The sequence below is a fragment of the Pleurodeles waltl genome, chromosome 4_2, assembly GCF_031143425.1.
Source record: "Pleurodeles waltl isolate 20211129_DDA chromosome 4_2, aPleWal1.hap1.20221129, whole genome shotgun sequence".
Classification (NCBI taxonomy): domain Eukaryota; kingdom Metazoa; phylum Chordata; class Amphibia; order Caudata; family Salamandridae; genus Pleurodeles; species Pleurodeles waltl.
This window is the reverse complement of record NC_090443.1, coordinates 480,504,768-480,525,049: the sequence shown is the minus strand read 5'-3', so window position 1 is coordinate 480,525,049 and position 20,282 is coordinate 480,504,768. Positions and strand designations below refer to the sequence as shown.

The 20,282-nt window shown below is 45.7% G+C and overlaps 1 long non-coding RNA gene across 1 annotated transcript in view; it reads right to left on the bottom strand.

Annotated features, from left to right (window-relative positions):
• The window catches only part of LOC138294165 (uncharacterized), a 407,566-nt gene that overhangs the window by 336,170 nt on the left and 51,114 nt on the right, over positions 1–20,282 (bottom strand). The window contains exon 2 of the long non-coding RNA XR_011203233.1: positions 18,510–18,630. This is a non-coding gene — a long non-coding RNA (uncharacterized lncRNA). The remainder of the gene's footprint in view (positions 1–18,509; positions 18,631–20,282) is intronic.

Here is a 20,282-nt window from a genome sequence, read left to right as displayed (position 1 = left end):
GCTGATGCACCCACCATTGGGTGGTTTGAGCTGTGTTTTTTTCACCATGATTACGCTGATTTCAATCCTATAATCATACTAACAATGCCTCTCATGGCACACTAGATGACGGAGTGTTGATCTTGTGATCTATTAACGTATACCACGCAACGCTGGGTGGCGACCTACACCTGCAAGGCTCCAGAGCGTCAATAACTCAACATCTATCTAAATGGTCTGTGGGGTCTTACACCTCAATCCTGATTGGACCGGCATGTGCTTTTATTGGTGCTACATCCTACCAGCATATGTCAGGTGCAGGTTTTGGCTTATTCTACGTACTTCACCTATGAATAACGCCCATAGCAATCTTTTTTGTTTGTTGGTTGTACATTGCTTTATCAATCCCACAATTTCAGTTAGCTGTCCTGTGCCTCTGCTGCCCCAGGCTCACTTAATGCTCATCTGCCAGTGCTTAGCTCCCAAACTTTGACCCTTTGACTGTACCATCATGTCAAAACACAGAGGTAGGGAGACGTGAGATACTGAAGAGACTAGAGACTCGAGTGAGGTGAGGACAAGGACCCTATACCCTGTGAATAGTTGTCTGCGTCTGGGGTTGTCCCTAAGGGTTAGTGTGTGTCTAACAGTTGTCCCTCGACATTTGCAGGTGACTCTGGGTACCCCAACCTGTCATGGCTACTGACCCCAGTGAGAAATCCCAGGACAAGGGCAGAGGAACGCTACAATGAGGCCCATGGGTGAACTAGGAGAGTGATCGAACAGACCTTCAGCCTCCTGAAGGCCAGGTTCCGGTGCCTCCATATGACAGGTGGTTCCCTCTACTACTCACCAAAGAAGGTGTGCCAGATCATCGTGGCCTGCTGTATGCTGCACAACCTGGCTTTGCGACGACAGGTGCCTTTTCTGCAGGAGGATGGTCCAGAAGGAGGTCTTGTGGCAGCTGTGGAGCCTGTGGACAGTGAAGAAGAGGAGGCCGAAGAAGAGGATATCGACAACAGAAACAACGTGATCCAGCAATACTTCCAGTGAGACACAGGTAAGAAGACATCACTGCCTCCTACATCTCATACAATTGTTAGACCTATCATATGTTTGTGGACCCTGACCTGTCACTTTGCCTTTCCATTTCACAGATGTGGGTCCCACTGTGTGACCTCTGCTATGTTACCTCATGGACTAGAGCTGTTTGACATAGGTATGTTGACAATACAATGGACATTGCTATTTTCGTTAGTTATAGCAAATACACATTTGTGAAAGCACAGACTGACTCCAGATTGTTTTGTGATTCAAGGGTGTTTATTTAAGTGCAAATTAGTGGAGGGGGTTGTAAAATGGGCAGGGGGGATGGTGGAGGAATGTCCATGGCAGAGTCCAGTAATTAGTCTCACAGGTGCATTGTCCAAAGGGGCATAGGAAGTGGAGCTAGGGCAGCTTAAGGATGGACAGGGTGATGAAGTGGGACAGAAGGATGACATTCAGGGTGGTCTCATTTCTTGGCGGGGGTCTTGGCATTGTTCTCTGTCTTGTTCCTGGATCTCAAGGACTGTTTGCGGGGTGGTTCTCCATCTGCAGGGGGTGGGGTGCTGGTGTCGTGGTCCTGTGGCGGTGCCTCCTGTCCACTAGCGCCAGCAGAGGTGTTGGGCAGTTCATCATCGAGGCTAGTGTCAGGGGCCCCTTGCTGTGCCACACTGTCCCTCCTGGTGTTCACAAGGTCCTTCGGCATCCCTACAATGGTGATCAGGGTGGTGTTAATGGACTTCAAGTCCTCCCTGATCCCCAAATACTGTTCCTCCTGCAGCCGCTGGGTTTCCTGAAAGTTGGCCAGTACCGTTGCCATCGTCTCCTGGGAATGATGGTACGCTCCCATGATGTTGGAGAGGGCCTCGTGGAGAGTGGGTTCCCTGGACCTGTCCTCCCCCTGTCGCCCAGCAGTCCTCCCAGTTCCCCTGTTTTCATGTTCCTCTGTCCCCTGAACTGTGTGCCCACTGCTACTGTCCCCAGGTACTGACTTGTGTGGGTGTCTGGATTTTGGCAGATTCCGGCCTGTGGGTCGTAATAGCTGTAGCGGATTTCCGAGGCCGCAGCGGTGTGTTGGCGGTCTTCTGCACGACGGTATGCGCCATTTACCGCCAATGTTGTAATGAGGGCCCAAATGTTGTAATATGGCTCGTGGCTGCTTTGCTTTGAGCCTTGAGCCGAACGTCTAGAATGTGTGTTCAGTGTTCTCTCTCCTGGCAGTTGCTTGCTGACTGGAAGAGAGAGCACCACATTTGAGAAGGGTTCCTGCAATAAACGGCTTCATCATGCACAAGTAAAATGCCGTCCGTGTAACTTCACTACCTTTTTGGCGACGAGCGTCAGCAAGTGCAGTTATTTTCTCTCAACGCGGATCGTTTGGATCCACGGCTTCCTGTTTCGGCGTAGGATGCAAGGCGTTGTTCTGTGATCGGCGCATAAAGAAACATATGGATAGAGATTATGCGCTTACTTGGACTTTGATTGGCTGTGAATTTGTCGTACTTCGGTCATCGGCTGCTCAGCTGTGAGTTCTTTGTTGTTTGTTTGTTGTTTGTATGTCAACTGGCGTGCGCTTTTGTGCTGCTGCTTCTCTCCTGCCTGGATCTTCTAGCAATGCTTACGTATGGCGTTGGTGTGCCGACGTCAGGCGCACGCCGCTTAACTTTTGTAGCGCCCATTTTGGAGAGTTGGGAAAACTCTTATTTGGCAAAACGGCATTTCTGAGGGATCCAGACGAGCTGTTTTGACAGACTGCACACTCTGAGCATATTAACTAATGTGCCTTCTGCGGTGATAGGCACACCTAAACCTTAAAAACAAATGTGCCTTCTGCGGTGAAAGGAACACCTGAACTTTTAAAAAAAAAATGAGAGGGAGGATTTTTAGTACTTCCATTTTGTGTTAGACTGCTGAACTTATCATATTAATTATGTGACTTCGGCGGTGATAGGCACACTTTAATTACGGAAAAACCGAGAGGAGGAATTTTGTCATTTTTTCTATTTATATACATACACACACACACACTTACGCCTCGTTTTGGTTCCTTCTTTGTATTTCAAAAAGAGAGACATTATATATATATTTGTATATTTAAATAACAAATTTAAACAATAGATCTGTTTTTCAATGGTTTTGTTGTAAATGATGGATATTGCGACCACTGCAGTACATTCCCCACCTCAGTTTTTGGTGCAACCTGGGAGACCACAGTACTATGGGAGGTGTGAATAGACATATTTGATAATTACCTTGAGGCTCTAGATGGCTTAGGGTTCTCCTCCAATAGGAAAAAAGCTATTTTACTTAGTTCCTTAGGCAATGAAGGTCAGCATGTGTTCAAGTATTTGCCAAAGGCTGTTGATCAGGCTGGCCAGCCTATTGACAATGTTTTTTTTAGAAGCTAGGTGGAGATTGGAATTAAGGTTTGCCAAGACTGAGAATGTGGTCATGCAAAGGTTTAAGTTTTACACACAACTCCAGAGGGAGGGTGAATCTGTGGAAAAATGTGTTGCTCGTTTAAGAGAGCTTTCGTTAAATGCAGGTTCGGAGCGATGACTGAGGAATTAATCAGAGACTAACTCATAGTACAGTGTAGGAGTAAGAAAATGCAGGAATGTTGTGGGCAGCGAAGGACCCTAAGTTGAAGGAGGCTATAGAGATTGCAAAGGTGGTTGAGGAGTTTGAATTTTGTATGAAACAAATGGAGAGGAGAGAAGTTAAGGGTTCTGATGATGTATCACTGATTGAGGGTGATGTGGCTGTCACGAATAAATCGTCGCAGGGACGGTTTAATAATACTCCTCTCAATATTAATAGGGTTAACAGCAGGATGTGTATCAAGTGTGGTAGGAGGTATCATACTTCTGAATCCAAGAATTGCTTTGCACTGGGGGAAAGAGTGTCGGAGATGTGGGCGGAAGGGGCATATTGCGAGAGTTTGTAGGGAGAAAGAACATGATAAAGAGAAAGTGGCCATGGTTGTAGATGCAGTAGGTGACACTTTAAAGGGTGACAAGTTTGAAAGGGTTTTATGTGTGTCCAGGTCTGATAATGCTGTGGTGCGAGTGAGAAGGATGCGGAGGCCTAAAGCAGAATTTATTGTAGAGAATGTGCCAGTGGAGCTAATAGTAGATTCTGGCTCCTTATACACTGTTGTTCCTAAAGATTTGTTCCTCCAGAAGTGGCCTTCAACCAGATTATTGCCAAAAGACATGAATCCTGGGGGTTATCAGGGTGAACAGATTGACATTGTTGGTTAGATGCTCACTGAGATAGCGTTTAAGGGAAGAAAGGTGTTAGGCAAAGTTTATGTAGCAGAATCTGGTCTACCTATTTTGGGTTGGCAACATCAATACGATCTTCGTATTGTCATCAATCGGTATGCTCCCAGTCAGGTCGCAGTTATTGATGATGTTTCACTTGCGGATATTTTGAATGGTGCTAAGGATGTGTTTAGAGAGGAAATGGGTGAGTTAAAAGGCTACGTGCATGAAATTAAGTTGAAGCTGGGGGCTGTTCCCGTTCAGCACAAGGTCAGGAAAGTCCCAGTGTCGGTAAGGGGGGTGTTAAGGAACTTCTCAAAGAAATGCTTGACAGTGGAGTCATCAAACTTGTGGCGGCCTCTGAGTGGTTGTCGCCTGTAGTTATTTCTAAGAAGAAATATGGAAAATTGAGGTTTTGTGTGGATTTGAGGGGGGTTGAACCATAATATTGTAACTGACAACTTTCCTATGCCAAACATTAACGAGTTGATCTTGCTTATGAAGGATGCCAAATATTTTTCAAAGTTAGACCTAAAGCATGCTTATCACCAAATAAGACTTCACCAGGCGTCTAAGGCTCTCACCGCTTTCATCACTATGGAAGGCACGTTTCAGTTTACCCGGATGCCTTTTGGCTTGGCATCCGCTGCCAGTGTTTTTCAGAGGATGATGAGTCATATTTTCAAGGGTTTGGATAATATACTATTTTTTCAAGACGGTATTCTTGTTTTTGGAGACCCCATTGAGAACCATAATGTCACCTTGAAGATGAAGGAGGTGGAGTATCTTGGTCATTCATTGTCACAGGATGGTATTAAACCAAAAAAAGACTTGTTAGATGCTATTAGGTCTGCTCCAGCTCTTAAGGACAAAGATCAACTGCGGTCCTTTTTGGGTTTAATCTAATATTACTCCAAATTTGTCAAGACCTTTGCCAGCAAAACAGAATGCCTAAAGGTACTTTTACACAAAGGAACAAGTTTTGTATGGGAAGAGGCACAATGTCAATGTTTCCGACTGATAAAAGATGAAGTGTGCAATGCGGGCATTCTGGTATCTTTTGACACAAGGAAAAAAACGATTATTACCGTTGATGCAAGTGCTATGGGTATTGTAGCTGTCTTATCCCAGATGCATGGGTGTGTTGAGAAAAGTGTTGCCTTTGCTTCACAGACCTTGACAACTGCGGAGAAACATTATGCAGTTATTGAACGTGAGACTTTAGCTGTGGCGTGGGGTGTAGAATATTTTCGAACGTATATCTGGGGCAGTAATATCATGCTGCGTACTGATCATAAGCCTTTGTTAAAAATTCTGTCACATGGTGGGACTGGCAAGGGGTCAGCGAAACTGGTCAGACTGGCTTCACGTCTACAAGAATTTAATTACAAAACTGAGTTCATTCCTGGCTGGAAGACTGTGCAGGCTGATTGACTTTCTCGTCTGGCTCTTGAGTGGCAATTGGTAGATGAGGATAACGTGTTAGAGTGCGAGCAAGAGGGAGCAGTAGCGTCAGTGTGTGAAGTTATGCACTGGAGTAAAGGGGTGGTGAATGAAACTGACTGGGATCTGGCAATGAAAGATGATGAGGTTTTAAAGAGGGTTATTGATTTGATAAAAAAGGGGTGAAGGAGAGACAGTACTCTTCCAGTTTCGGTACAGCCTTACAACAAAGTTTTGGATGAGCTTTCAGAAATTGATGGTAGGATGATTTTACGGTGTGAAAAGATTGTTCCACCTGTGGGTGTACGCAAAAGGTTGTTTGATATTGCGCATGAGGGTCACCTGGGATAGACAATTACCAAAAGAAGGATAAGAATGGAGTTTTGGTGGCCCGGCTTGGATGATGACGTTGTGAGATGGGTTGAGAGGTATTCTTTGTGTATAGAGAGTGAGAAAAGGTTAAAAGTGAGAGGACAGTCCGATGGGGGTAGCATAACTGATCTGGGTAAGCCTTGGCATAGTGTGTGCTTGGACTTCATTGGACCTTTGTCTGGTATAGGTAGAGGAAGGGATTTAGCCCTGGTCATGGTGGATGTACACTCTAAATGGCTTATTGTCAAGTTTATGTCGGAGGTTATGACGTCTGCAACCATAAGTGTCTTGAGAGAGATTTTTGCTGAGGAAGGGTTTCCAGTGGTTTTGATATTGGTACGCAGTTAACATCTGATGATATGAAAGTCTTTTTAGACTTGTGTGGTGTAAAACATGCGCATACGGCATTGTACAATCCTCGTGCCAATGGAATTGTGGAACGAGCTAATCGTATGATCACGGGTGGGCTACAGTTGGCGATGGTCAATGGTTTGGATGCTGGTGATCTCGGAATTAGTTTGGACGTATCGTACCACAGAGAATCTAATTTCTGGGAGGGTACCGTTTGAGGTTATGAGAGGAAGGAAACCCATTGGTAAACTCAAACCTTCATGGATGGAGGAATTGTTGGGAGGATGTGATGTATTCAATGGGGACCTGGCGAGTGAGAGTGCGTAATAACATGAGGATTAAACCGGGTGATTGGGTGAAAATTAAATCAGGGAGAGTGAAAAAAGGGTTTTGCACATTTTTAGGTCATTTTAGGGTTCAGGAGGTTCACAAGTGTCATGTATTACTTGAAAATGGTCAAGGCTGGAATTTCAGGCGTGTTGCAAAATTTGCTTCTGTGTGGAGTGGGAGGAATGTTGAGAGATGTGATGATTGTAGTGGCTATATGTTGATGAGGGATGAAGACGTTGAAGGTCCTCCTGGAATTCGTGGTGGTGAAAGTGATCAGGATGGTAGTGGAAGTGGTGATGCTAATGTGGGTTGTGGAGATGTTGACACATCTGTTTGTTTGGGTTCCATGGGAGCATCTCCTTGTGGTGTGAGTGCTGGACTCCAATATTCAGGAGACCACCCGTGTTTCTGAATGATTATGTAACATGATGTATATATCTTTGTTTTATTGTGATATTTATATTTATTATTTGTTTTTTAGAAGTTCCTTGCTGTAACTTCTTGTGCATGATGTTTCTCCTTGTCCTTCATCTTTAGTAGTAATTTATTGTGAATGTATTTTGATTTATTTTGTTCTGTTTTCTTTTGTTGGTGTTAACGGAGAATGTGTTGTAATATGGCTCATGGTTGCTTCGCTGTGAGCCTCGAGCCGAACGTCTAGAATGTGTGTTCAGTGTTCTCTCTCCTGGCAGTTGCTTGCTGACTGGGAGAGAGAGCACCGCGTTTGATAAGAGTTCCTGAAATAAACTGCATCACCTAGCAAAAGTACAATGCCATCCAGTAACTTCCCTACACCAAACCTATCACTTTTCTTCAGAGGCTCTGGGGCATGGGGATGCCTGATGGTTGGTTCAATGTAAAGGCTAGACTCATGCTCATATTTTAATGAAACCATAATGCTTTACTGGCACTGATGCCTAATATGTCTGAATGAAGGTCAAGAGAACGTTCTATTCATTATCACCAGGTTAATAGTGAGTCATTGCAAATTGTGATAAATATCATTGTAAGGTGTTATTATCCTTAGCAGCTTTAATTGTGTTGCACTGGTCTGTAATGAAATGTTTGTACTTATATGAATGTGGTGACACTAAAAAAACACAACAGTGATGTTATAATTGTCGGACGAAGCCACACAAGAAGTAAGGTTTCAAAAGCAAAATACCTCTGAAATTTGCCAGTTATAGTTCAGTGACCTAACTATACCTGTGCCTGCATCATACACTACCTATGAGCTCACATATTAACATTACTTCTTGAGTAACTTCAGCACATACACCTACACTTAAACCCTAGATTTTTTCATTGAATTTCTGGGTGGGGTTTCAACGTAATCTAAGATCTTAATAACATAGCTAACTATAAAGGTAGTTTTATCTTTGTGTTTTTTCAGTGAATGTATATGTTTTTTGATCGCATACAAAACTGATCATTCGTCCTGCCACCTCAAGCAACCTCAGGCCGTACACAGTGGCCAGGACCTGTGGCCATCCCCCCCCGTAGGCCACCAACCCCCTGCTGTTTACAGTCTTATGCCCAGTCCTGCACCGGCACCCAAGCCAGATCAATGTAAGAATGTGGGTCATTAGTTAGAAAGAGTTTGTGTCCTTCTTAAGTGCTAGGCCTGCAGCTTTCCGTCTACTGGGAGTCAAGTACCCTACTGTAACACTTGACTCTCTCACTGTAGTAAGGCAGAGCAGTCCAAAGGTTACTTAAGGGAGGCTGGTTGGGCTAGTATCCAGTTTGCAGGTACACAACACCCAAACAAACCTTGTCCATTCAGTGCTTTCACGTATAAAAAAGTAATTTATTATGCACACATTACATAATACAATGCATTCATTTACAATTATTTACAAGTAAGCAAGTTGAAATACCTATGGTACACTGTCCTAGCAGTCCACATCAGTAGGGAGCCCTTAAACCGAGGACTATGATACTCCTACATAGGCTAGACACAATAAAAGGTTGTGTAGTTGTACCATGGAAGGCCTGAAGCCATGTTTTTCACTGTCACTGTAGTTGATGGTACAATATGTGCTGCACTCTATTGATGACATTTAACTTACAGGCCCTACGTACATTTTGTACCATATACTAGAAAGGCATAAGTAAGTAAACTATACCAATTGAGAATATGCCAATTTGACCATGTTTAAAGGAAGAGCACAGGCACTTTACACTGGTTAGCAGGCTCAGTATGCACAGAGTTCTAACAGTAGCCCATGTTGCCGTTACGTGCTGCTGCTGGAGGAGGAGGTTGCAAGAGGAGACTGTCGGCGGAGTAGAGGAGGACGCGATCCTTGACCCAGGCCCCCAGTTCTTGCTTGTCAGGCAACCTAGGCCGAGGAATTTCCGAGGAGCGTCAGGCCAGATCAAGGACGCACCAAGGTATCTTGGTCTCGTCCCTGGCCCTAGTCTTGCCCATCGGTTTTCCCCTGTCTACCTGCTGCGAGGAGCCTTGTGGTGTGGATGTGGTCTTACAGGACTCACAGCCTTGCGTTGTTGACCATGCGGGCCGGTGAGGCTTGGCAGGCGAGGCTTTTGGGCCAAGAGCGCTGGAGCACAGCCCGCTAGCAAGATCGTCAGTGCATTTTCAGGCCTATTTGTAAGCACCCTGCCGGCCCACCATTGGCTGCTGTGGTCTCGCAGCATGGCAGCTACGGCAGCCACTCATTAGCTTCACTCACCTGCTGGCTCCTCTGCTTTACTTTGCAGGAAGCTGCTGACCCCACCGCGCCCCCCAAAGAGGGTGATAACACTTACTTCAGAATTAATACTTGAAAACCGGTTATTTGACCCCTGATAGTTGTTATTTCTTACCCAAGGCTGTTCCACATTTCTGCCCCAACAGATTAAGCCCATTTCAATCACTTTTTAATACAGCATGCTTGTCCCTCCCTTGCACTTGCAAATTATGCTGTAGGGGTGGTGAGTCAGCACTGGAGGGGCAGTTCAGAGTCAGGAGGCAGGAGATCCAGCATAAAGCTGGAGCTTAAAGGAAGAGAACAAAAGAGCAAGCTCCAGCACTGTACCGGAGATCAGAAAAATTTGAGCCAAGTACCCAGCCATCCAGGGATCCACTTGAGGAACGGTTTGACTGAGAGATTCCATTCACATGGGGTGTGCTAGTGGTGTGTCCTCCCAGCAGCTAGCAATGGTCACAGAACCTAAGAGCAAGGCAAGGTACGGCACAGAGCACAGGAAAGTAACAGATTTACAATACTTACTAGGCCCTGCCAGACAGAATTAACCACCACTTTTCCTCACTCCACACTTATCACTCAAATGCTGCAAGAGGTGGGGTGGGCTAGGTGTGGTGAGTGCTGGGCTGAGCAGGGTTGCTTCATGAGAGAGCTTAGGTGGTTGGAGCCTGCGGGAAAGGTGCAGAAGTGGCCGGAGTTAGTCTGGTGCAGCTTGCACCCACCCCGCAGACTGCTGCCTCACTTTGACCCTTCAACTCCAGACTGCCCAAAGGACTCACACAGGGACTCACATAGAGACTCATTAATCACCATGTGATCCAAGTAATCTTGAGGGCCAGTGGTGGTCCAAAAGAAAAAAAAGAAAGTGGAGAGATCTATCAATTCAGAGCAGACCACTAACACCAACAGCACTGCAGTTTGCAATAGCTGCGCATTTGGCGGCATCTTGGTCCCCAGGTGCCGCTTCCAGCCTAAAATCACGACAAAATTACATTTTTTAAAGGACACCGGGGCTGCAATTTTCTACAGTACTTCTAACATTGAGAGGCTCCCCGTCCCCTAAGCCCCACTGTGGATGTACATCCTAGGGCCTTTTCCCCCGGTTTGGCAGGAAGGGAGCTCAGATTGTGGGAAGGAGGTCAGGAGCCTGGTAGCTAGGAGTGCAACCATGCCCCTCTGGGCAAGGAAGAGGGGATGGGTCCTTAAACTCGCTGGAACAATTCACTTAGCCCCTTGACCCAAGAGAACTCAGGAGTCCAAGAGGCCATAGCCATGAGAAGCGACAACAAACCAATGGAAGGGGGTGACCTGCCTCAGCCTTTGCTCGGCTAGTCGCTGGGTGGGCAAAACCTGTTCCACCTGATAAATCAACTGGAGGAAGAGGGAAAAAGTGCATTTCACTTCTGTCTGAGGTTGCCACAGCCCACAAAGTAGAACATAGTGGGACCAGCCCCACTGAGTGTTCATTGATGAAAGCAGGACACCAAGGAAGCAAGAAATTGCAGGAAAACAAAGCTAACAAAACTGCCCCCTCTGAGGATGACTCACGTGTCCTTTCCAAACATGTAGATGGCAGCGATGGACTGACACACTCCATGCCATAACAACTGGCAATAAAGAACCCCAAGTACCACAAGAGCAGCTTTGGACAACAGCGGTCGGACTCTTGCAGAGATCAGTGGAGGCAATGAATTTCCAGACAAATAAAATGGACTTGCAGATCAGCCTCCTGAATACACCAGCGATGTAAGTAGCAGGAATTGATGAAAAGATCCCCAACTTACACAATCTGATCAAAAGAGCACAGAGGGGGGCACAGGTCCTAGATCAGGGGTGCAATTGCCCTTTGGTCCGTGACAAGTAATCTACATTACCGGAGACAACGTCAAAGCTACTGGGCAACCCTAACGATGTGGTAAGCAAGGAACCCCCAAAGAGATAGAATACCTGCAAGAAGGAAGTGATGCAGTTCTTGGAAACCAGCCAGTGTAAACAGAGGTTATAAACCAGCCAGGGCATAGAGATGCTATAAATGAGGCAACTATAAATGAGGCTGGGGCATGGCATTTAGAAAACTTCAGTGTTAACCCCAATTAACACAATTGTTGGAGTGCGACTACCAATGGAACTAGTCCTGGGGATACACCTGGCTTGTGCCCAAGCACCCGGGAACCTGGCAGGAAACATCCTGCAAGTGAAGGGGAGCCTAAATGTAAGAGAGCAAAAAAAAAAAGGAAGGGTCACAATAAAAACTTGTCACGGGCCCACATCTTGGCAGCTTACCCAAGCTCAGCTCTCTCTATTCAGAATCAAGATCAAGAAGAATCAACAAGGGCCCCCCAAGCGGCCCTGGCAGAAACGGGTCCATCTCTGGTGCCAGCCCAAGGGATCCAATCACCCAGTGAGGCTGAAACCTCACAAGCAATTGCCTCACATGGTATTACAGAGTCTGTAAAAATTGGCAAATTTGATCTCCACAACCCTACCCGGTCGTCAGCTCAGGGAATATTGTACTCAGGATTACATACTTGCTATGAGGGGCTTCACTCTACCCCTAACTCTCGACTCAGCAATATAAATGAGGTGTCTGACCACATGCCTAGGAAGTGAGATGGATCTACCCAACTTACAAGCACTACCCTCCCTTGTCACAAGAGAATCAGGAGAAGTTTCTCCTCGGGCCGGCAGAGATCAACTTTCACCAGTGCAACACTGCAGCCCTGAGGAGCATCAGCGCCTTCCAACATCTGCAGACCTGCATGTTATTCTACCGGGAATATACCACCAGAGGATTGTTTGATATTTTAAATAGGGGCAATATTCTTAAGCTTGTTTGATCACTGGGCACGCTCACAGAAGTTTCATCACAACACATCCTCTAAATTTAATTTATAAACCCAGGTCCAGGACAGAGCAACAAAATGACTAAGGTAACCTGGGGAACTCATAAGTTGGCACAGAATGTCCTGGAAAATGCTGCCTCATATAAGCATTGGGGGATCACTATCACCCCACTAAGGAACCTGGAATACCGGTATGTCTCGGATTGTTTGGGAAAACAAGGCATTGCACCATCTGGCCCACACCAGTCTATTCCATCCTAAGAAACGCCCTAAGCAAATCACTGGGCTCCCGAATCAACAAACTAGTGGGCCTCTGGGCAAGCCTGAGGTAGCTGCTAAATGGGGCTGGCCATTCGAAACCCTGAATTCCAGGAGCCTTCTACAATGACAAAGCACACCCGTAATTGACTACACAGACCGGGTGCTAAAGGTCTGCTCTTGAATATTAATGGACTGGCTAAAAAGCTGGAAGACCCTGAAATCTGCCAATATCTTCAGTCATTCCACATAGTGCAACTACAAGAGACATGGACACAGACAGCACTTCATTTGGAGGGCTATACAAATCATTTTATCCCAGCAAACAAGGAACGCAAGTAAGAGCGTAGAAAGGGCAGTCTTGACATTGACGTATTGGCCACCAGCGCAATAGACTGCCGAGAACATGATTGCAGTGACACGGGTCTACAGGCAGTAGAACTGACGCTCAAAACAGTCAATGGCCATACTAAGAAAATCACCATGGTAAATGTGTATATCCAACCAAACATAAGCTCTCTGTTAAGCTGATCGACAATTTAGTAGTCTTAAGGTCTAAGAGATCATGCAATGACTTCAACATATCTGGGGATTTCAACATGCAGCAAATAAATATATTCCCAGCAAACAAAGTTACAAAGGAACAAAACAGTCACTGGTTGATTCCATCCCAAGATATGCCCGGGTGGCACAAAGAGGACGGGCTCAACAAGGCAATCTTGGACACCTTGGCCTTACGGTGCTCAGCAGTCGCATATCCCCGGACAAACCAGCAGGTCTCTCATATTTAACTTCCTATGGGGCATCTCTAATTGACTACACCTTTGCCAGCCTTTCTATGTTGAATAGCATTTCCTCCTTTGGTTTCAGGGTGAAATTGGAAAGTGATCATCGTCCACAAGAGATAGTCCTCGATATTGCCCTGAATAACTGTGCAGAGTAGGTAGATCAAGGGACCCAAGGGGAAACAATAAATCTTAAACGCATCAGATGCACCACCGAGTCTTGTTCAGCACTAGCTCTCATAGCAAAGCAATTAATGGCATCTATACTCATGATGGGGGAGGATCCCCTGATTGGCTGAGAAAGGTCCAGAACAAAGCTCCTCAACCTGTATGCCAAGCTGGTCAGGGCTAAGAAAAATACCCCCCTCTAGAGTGTGGAAATAATAATATATGTCCTATAAGAAGGGCCAAAAGGAGGGCGAAACACCAATGAAGAGCACTTAACAAGAAACCAAGGGACCCAGTAATATTGCACAACATACGAGGTGAGAAAAACGCTAAAAAGGGAAAAAAAGAACTGCAAAAGGGGGAGATGGAACTCCTTCTGGGCTAAATTGCTGGAGGACATTAAGACAAACAACTAATATTGCTTTTGGCGGACAGTAAACAAGTCAGCAGACCCCTTCCAAAAGTGGCTTCTTTTAACATCTTAAAGTCAATCTGGTATCAATTTCTGCTCAAACATTACAACCCGGTGCCACAGGCGGATCATCCTAGCAGCCAGGCAGATTACTTAGAGTGCTCAACATCTTTGCCCATGCTTTCCACGGAGGCCGAATGGAATATAACTTGGTGCTCCATTTCCACAAAAGCTGTTCTGCAACAATCTGAAAAGGGTCGGAGAGAGGGGGCGCCTGGTCCGTGCGGAATTCCACCACTCATCTATAAGGATGACCTAACATTTTGGGCCAACCAGCTAACACCTCTTTTTGCCACCATCCTTCAGCACAATCAAATCCCCCTGTCATGGCAAGGCTTGATACTGGCACCAATCTTCAAGGGGCGACAAAGGGGATCTTGGGAACTATCACCTCAGGGCTTTAATTGATAACAATGCTAAATATTTTACATGGGTGCTATTAAAGGAGCTGCTGCAGTAGGCTGAGGCAAAAGCCATCATTTCACAAAACCAAACCTGCTTCACAAAGAACACAGGGACTTCAGTTAACATCATGACACTATCCCTGCTAACCGACTGGGGAAAGTCGTACAGTCACCCTATTTATCTGGGCTTCATCGACTACAAGTCTGCATTTGATAGAGTCGATTGAGGGAAGCTGTGGTGGAAACTGGCCAACGAAAATAGCCCAGGGCCCTCGAGCTTCTGCACACCGAAACATGGGTCAGAATCAAAGTTGGTGACGGCTCCGGACAATCCAGGCCAATTAAAACTACACAAGGCCTCAAGCAGGGCTGCGTCCTTGCTCCTACATTATTTGTCCTGTTCCTATTGTTCTCACCTGACTCTGAACACAGGTAATTCTCATCTGCCTAAATTAGGGGGCCTCCAGCTTTCGAACCTGCTGTATGCGGATGACCTTGACATATATTAGCAGAACCAGGGACTACCTTTGCCTACTCCATTATAATAGTCTGACAATCAATAGAAAGAAGAAAAAAATCTTAGCAGTCCAAGGCTCAGAAATCAAAAGCCCTAAGGCCGGTAAAAACGGAAGGTTTGGTGAAAAGGGAAGGTTTGGTGAACAGCTTGAATAAATCAATCAAGAGAAAAGGCAATGCGCTGGCTTTTGGCCTCAGGTCACTTTACAGAAAATCGAAAGGTCCATCGCTCGCACAAATCCTGCAGATGGCCCAAGCAAAGGTTCTTTCATCACTGACGTATGGAAGCGAGGCACTCAGGGGATGGGGCAGTGCAACACTAGACAAAGCGCTACTCAAGGTATACAGGACAATCTTCCAGCTACCTTCCTATTCATCAACTGCCCAGATCAGGCTGACATTTGGCATTGTTAAACAGCCACTGGCACAGAAGTCGGACTTCACAATGTGTTGTCACAAACTTAAGTTAAAACATGTAGGCTCCCCGGGCCACTATCTCTAGTCCGAAATTCAAACAAGGCATAGTTCCCTGTAAGGTCTTACCTGCTACCGGCCCTGGGAATTCTTGGCTTAACCAGTGCTTGGGATCTAACTATTAGTGACATGAGGTTTAAAAAATTGGTTAAATCAACTATACAGCTGTTGTCTCTGTTTTAGGACAAGGGTTGCTTCTCCGGACGCAAGCATGGCTGGATGACACTTCACAGTTCCACCAGGCTGAAACCTCAGGGTTACCTAAGTGAACCATACAGAGAGCGGATTTAGATGTAATTTTTTTAACATATACTAAGGATACTGCAGTTCTCAAGCCACTATCCCACTTGGATCACAGGAGAGGTGCAAGATAACTGCCGCTATGCGATTTGGACCAGGAAGATATTATTCACATCCTCTGCCGGTGCTTCACCCTAAGGGAAGACTGGCGTGAGCTCGTATGAAGATTATGGATCGAGCATGAATTAAGGTCCTGGATGGAGGCAGTGATGGCCTGCTTCGATCCATCAGATACAAGGATGAACTGTGCACTGGTGCAATTCCTCCAGAAAGCCAAGAAAAAGTCGAGGCCAAGGGCTCAGCTGCTGCAGGGGAGGGAGGTGACAAGCCCAAATTATAGCTCTAAATCCATCTAAAAAAGTCCAAAGGGCATAGCGTACAGCTTTAAATCTTCACTTTTAATTTCCTTGCCCTGTACTTCTCAATACTAGCAGGCTTGTTGCAATTTAGGCCAATAGCAAAATTATTGAAGATTTTGCCCACTCACCACAGTGGTTGCACCTTTTACCTCCCTCCATTGGCTCAAGGGCATGACTGGCAGACATGGCCTCGGTCACCTAACCCTCTGCCTGCGGAAGCTACTTCCTTTGGGCGCTGCCCTTAATCCCTGCTCTTTAGTCATCATTCGTTATAAGGCATTTGTGACCAAAGAAGGTACTTAATTAATTGAAATTATTGCACCAGCACTTTCTAACTATAATGTCCATATTACTTCATTCACCCCATCCTTTGACGTTGATCCGATCTTCCTTTGTATTATTTATTACCTAATATTAATATTCTTTTTGTGGCATTCTTTAATTATTGCTACTAAGCACTGCATTTTAACCTTCAGTCTTCGCACTTTCAAGCCACATAGTTTAAAATAACGGCCTATTAAAGCAAGCTAGTAGCCCCAGAGAACTATGGGCGCGCATTGAAACAGATCTTACATCAGGGCATTATATATAGACACGCCCCTGCAGTTAATTCATTTGGCAGTGAAGCCTATGGGCCAAATTGTATTCCATTTTAAGCCTTAGGGCAAGAAGGGAATCCCTTTTGTACTTTCTTAAAATGCTTGATTTAAAAGGGTTCTCTGTCGCTAACAGATGATGATATTATTTTTAATGTGAAATATTTTTTGTGTACGTTTGATGTATTTTAACAATGACTTTTGTGTATTATATTGCAGTGGTTTCAACAAATCAAGCAATAAAGATTTATTTATTAATTTATCACTAGCATAAATATAGGGTCATCAAAAGGTAATAAATATGGGGTGACAATGCAGAAAAGGAGGATTTCCTACTGTCCTTGACTTAATAAATATTTAACAGTCTTCACATGTATTTACTCACCCCACAGTTTTTTGAGGTATTTTATTCCTTATGATATGGGGTTGCCCAGCACTCTTCCAGTGGTAGGTCCTCCGCAGTAGCGAAGGAGCGGCCCCCCACTGGCTAAGCAGCTCAAAAATAAAACAATATTTTATTATCATTTTATTTTTCAGCTGCTGGCTCAGCCAGTGTGTGCAAGGTGGAGTGGGGCTGGGCCATGGGATGGAGGAGGAGTGGAGTGCGCTTAAGTGAGCATGTCAGTTTGGCTGGCCAAACTTACCTGAGCACTTAGGTTTCTCTAACCCAGCTGTGTTGACAGCTGGGTTGGAGAAACAGCACAGACACCAATGTACTGTCTGGGTGGCAGATCAAGCCGCTCAGACCAATCCTGGTTCTGCCCTCATGCTAGCTATAGCTTTAGAGCAGGGCCAAGATTGAGTGGGAAGCTTGTGTGGGTGTCCCAGGGACTGCTGGGACACCATCAGGAGCACGAAGAGGAGCGAGCAAGCCGACAGTGGCAGAACAGGTGTTTTTTTTGTTATTTCACCCATTTCCCCCTCCATTAAGCTTTGCGGAAGCCACCTCTGCACTCTTTCCTCGTAGTCCTAATAAATCCACTGTATTTTGCTCCTTTATACAATATAGTTCTGCTTGCAGAGATGTAGAATAAAGTACATTCAGTGTCAGGGAAGTGTGGGCCATTTACTTAATTTAGAAATTATCTTTGCATTTTTTCTTTTGTTGTTCTCAACTTTTTTTTTCTCTGCAAGGGCTCAGCTTCTCAAATATGGCTAACGAGCCCTCATTGCTTCTTGCAGTACATCATACATTTCGTTTAATGGACTTTAATCCCACTGAAAAATTTATATCAGGGTATGTCCATGCCTGCCCATGCACACACATGGGCAGCCATCTTTGGTTCCAAGATGGATATGCATGTGTGCACACACATGGGTATCCATCTTAGAATATTTTTGTAAAACGTTATTATTAAACATTCAATCAAGTCTGCATATTCGTGCACAGGTATGCACAAGCATAAGCGTCCATTTATCAATGGTTTTGTAAAACTTGCGTGCACATGTAGGTATCCATTTCTTTTAATGATTTTGTACTGAAGCGTTATACCATACACTGGTAAAGCCAAGAGGATGACAGCCAATGCTAGACCTGTTAGCTTTGCCAATGCTTGCTTTCTTATTGCTAGTGAATAGCAATTAGCAGTGCCATGTTTTTATTTTAGTTAAGTAGTTATGGTATTTTCTTTTGAATACTGCTGTTATTTTCTTAATAAAAATGATATCACTTTGTTATCACGTGTAAGCAGTGATGTAATATTCTTATTGTCATTGAGAAGTGAATTCCCAGATTTATAATAAACTTTAATAGACTTTTATAGAGATTTTTTGAAGTTCTGTGAGGGTACAGATAACTTAATTTCGTATATCCATAGATACATTTGATATGTACACACACCTACCTTGATTCTCTCGATACCAGCCTCCACTCTCAACTGCTCCAGGACTCGCCGGGCTTGCTCCGTGCCAGCAGAGCTGCATCTGGGCACCTTACTGGACATGCTGTTCTGGACAAGGGTACACCTGCGGAAGTGGATGTGCAAATACGATGTTTGTATATACAAAGCGTACATTGGTCATACCCACCCACACCTCCAGTGCCAGTGCTTAAATTGTCAGTCAGTCAGGAGCTCTCAGGCCAGGGGCCCGTGCACAGTGCCTTGGGGTGGGAGGTGGTGGTTGGGGCTCTGGAGCTCGTCCTTCGACTCTCGCACTGTGGAGACAAACATCTGGGGCTGATTTGCAAAGGTAAACTTAGACGTTTGGTCTAAACTTATACCAGACGTCTAAGTTTGTGACTTTTAGAATTCATAAAGGGCATTTTTGAGTAGTATCTTTAGGTCCACACTTGGGGCGGATCTCCGCCCTGAGGGGAACCTAACGTTACTACTCATAAATGCCCTTTTGAAATCCCAAAGTTGTACGTTTGATCTAAGTTTAGACCAAACATCTAAGTTTATCTTTGTGAATCTGGCCTCTGATGTGGAGAAATACGTGCCAGTGGGCCCCACCGGCATCCATTAGCTCAAATTAAGCATTGCCCCAAGAACGATTTGTGCTACTCAGCGAGTAGCATTCTATGTGTAAGCAGTGCATCCTCACTGTGCCACATATACATATGTGTAAACATTCTAGAAACACACTGTTTCTCAGTACACTCCAGTCATGCATCATGTGACTAATCAAACACTCAAGCAGGCACTGTGTGCCTCTTTTATGCAACCCATATATGCACTTTGTGTGCCATACACCCAACAACATACCATGCAATGAACCATATGTGTGTGTGCTGTAACCCTGGGGCCTGCAGAGAGAGAGAGAGAGAGAGAGAGAGCATGTGTGTGTGCCCAAGTCCATGCCCCTGCTCTCTCATTACAGCCCTGTGTGGCCGTTGTTCTGCCGCTGTCCTTCCCGCCTGCCCTCAACAGTTAGTTTGCCTCCCCATCCACCTCCTTTCCTACCCACTGTTGTCCGAGTCCATGCACCAGCCCCCTTCTTCCTCCTGCTATGCATGGTCCGATGTGCTGCCACTGCCCACTATTTAGCTTGATGTCCCTGCCCACTCATCCTGCCCTCCACTGCCAAATTCTATGCCCCATCATTGCCCTTCTGCTTAGCCTCTGTGCTTAGCTTGCTGCCCCTATCTTCCTTCCCCCTGCCCTCCGATAACAGTGTGCATGCCCCTGCTCCCTCATTTTTACCCACCATGAGCCATGGACCTGCCACTGCCCCTCCTTTCTACTCGGAGTGCTCTGTTGAGCTGCCACTGCCCTCACGCCTGCCTAACATGGTTAGATGACTGCTGCCTCTCCCTACCACCTCCACCCTGCCTGTCTGAGTTCCATGCCCCTATTCCCTCCCGCTTGTCCTTGATGGTCCATTTTTCTGCCAGTGCCTTCTGCTCTCCATGCTCTGTTGTGTTGCATCTGCTCTTCCTGCCTACCCCGCATGGTCTGTTGTGAAGGCACTTCCGCCTGTCCTCTCTTGTCTGTGTCCGGCTTCTACCCATCCCTTCTGACATCCATTGTCCTTTGTGCATGCCCCTAAGCCTGCCTTTGCCCAACATGGTCATTGTGCTGCCACTAACACTCCCTCTTGCCACGTATGGCTTTCTGTGCTGCCACAGTCTGACCCACCTGCCCTGTGTGGTCAGCGTGCTGCCTCTGGCCCACTCC